The following is a 2500-nucleotide window of genomic DNA, read 5'->3' as shown; positions in this document are numbered from 1 at the left end:
GATGCTAGTAATAATAATACTAACAATGATAGTAATGATGATAATAATAATAATAATAATAATAATATTGATGATAATAATGATAATAAAAATGATGATAACCACAGCAATGATAATGATAAATAATAATAACAATGATAACAATAATAATGATATTAATAATAATAATAACAATAATAATAATGATAATAGTAATAATAATTATAACAATAACAATAATTACAATAGTAATAATAATAATAATAATAATAAGGGTAATAATAATAATTATGATATAATAATAATAAAAATAATGATAATTATAATAATGACAATAATAATGATATTAATAATAGTAATAGTAATAGCAATAGTAATAGTAATAGAAATAAAAACAACTGTGGTGATAATTATGATAATAATTATAATGATGAATATTATAATGATAGTTGTTTTAATGGTGATGATGATAATATAATAAAAATAGTAATGATGATCATAATAATAATAATAATAATAATAATAATAATGGTAGTAGTAGTAGTAATAATAATAATGATAATAATGATAATAATAATAATAACATTTATACTATTACTAATAATTATAATAATGATAATGATAATAATAATAACGATAATAATAATAATAATGATGATAATGATAATTATGATAATGATAATCGTAATGGTAATGATAATAACTAATGATAAGTAATGATAATGATATCAGCAATGCTAGCAACATAATAGGAACAAAAATAGGTACAACTTTTATATCAGTAATGATAATAATGATGATAAAACGGCAATGATCATGATGATAATGATAATGGTAATGATGATAATAGCAATAATAAAGAAATAATAATAATGATATTAATGATAATAGCATAAATAATGATAATAATAATAATTATAATATGATAATAACAATAATAACAATGATAATAATAATAACAAAAATAATGATAATAATAATAATAACAATAATGATAATAATAACAATAATGATAATAATAATAATAATAATAATAATAATAATAATAATAATAATAATAATAAAATAATAATGATCATAATAATTATAATAATAATAGTGATAATAACAATGAAAATAATAATAAAGATAAGAAAATCAACAACAATAATAACAAGTAATCATAACAATAATGACAATAACAATCAAAGTGATAATAATGATAATGATAATGACAATGATGATGGTCATGATATTAATGATAGTAATAATAATACTACTAATAATAGCAATAATGGTAATAATGACAATAGTAACGATGATAATGATGATGACGATATTGGTAATAATAGTAATGGCATTACCAATCAGAAATAATGATAACTATAACACTGATTATTCTTTTCTATCAGTACACTTATAACTAAACTTTGAACATTAAAATAAATTGCCAACCCATTCTTTGTCCTTTTTCCTCTTTTCCTCAACCTAGAGACTATGATCAAAACAATCAGTAGTTCCAACATTAAATGCAAAACGCAATTTCTTTTCTTCTCAAACGTTATAAAGAATATAGGTCAGCAATGCACTTACACTATATTACTTTTTATAAAGAATATAGGTCAGTAATGCACTTGCACTATATCTATATATATATATATGTATATTTTTTTTTTTTTTTTCCCCCCCAATGTAAACTCCCTTTGAAATTCAATACATGATAGTTTTATATATATAAAAAAAATCGATTAATTGGAGATACACTAAGGAAGGTTATTGGGTTTTAAGAGGGAGACATCGATAGAGGGATGAATGGAGAGATAGACAGACAGATAGATAGATAGATAGACAGATATGTAGGTAGGTAGGTAGGTAGATGGGTATATATATATATATATATATATATATCTATAGAGTTAGATATATAGATAGATAGATAGATAGCCTGACTGACACTCACACACACACAGAGAGAGAGAGAGAGAGAGAGAGAGAGAGAGAGAGAGAGAGAGAGAGAGAGAGAGAGAGAGAGAGAGAGAGAGAGAGAGAGAGAAAGACTTCATTGATTAATTAGAAACATATAACTAGATAGAGAAACAAGCATATAGATAGATAAGTAGATAGACAGATGGAGAAACAAACAGATAGACAGATAGGTAAATAGACAGAAAGAGAAACAAACAGATAGACAGATAGGTAAATAGACAGATAGAGAAACAAACTGATGGGTAGATAGAAAGATGGACAAACAAACAGACAGATAGATAGAGAGAGAGAGGGGTAGTAGACACAGGAGACAAAGTTTCTCCTAGATATTGTCGCGGAGGCAGAGGATGGATAACCCACAAGCCCGAACTTCCTAACCTGTTTACTGGAAAATGGAAAGACCTATCTCGGCCTGCTAATGATGTTACCACACGATTATTTGGGGGAGAAGCTGGGGCAGAGGGCTTTGAGGGAAAGAAATGGGGAGGTGGGGGATGGGGAAGGGTGGGGTGGGAAGGGAAGGGAAGATGGGGAGGAGCAGAGATGGGAGGATAGG

The sequence above is a fragment of the Penaeus chinensis genome, chromosome 12, assembly GCF_019202785.1.
Source record: "Penaeus chinensis breed Huanghai No. 1 chromosome 12, ASM1920278v2, whole genome shotgun sequence".
In the NCBI taxonomy this organism is placed as follows: Eukaryota; Metazoa; Arthropoda; class Malacostraca; order Decapoda; family Penaeidae; genus Penaeus; species Penaeus chinensis.
Note: the sequence above shows the minus strand (reverse complement) of the source record.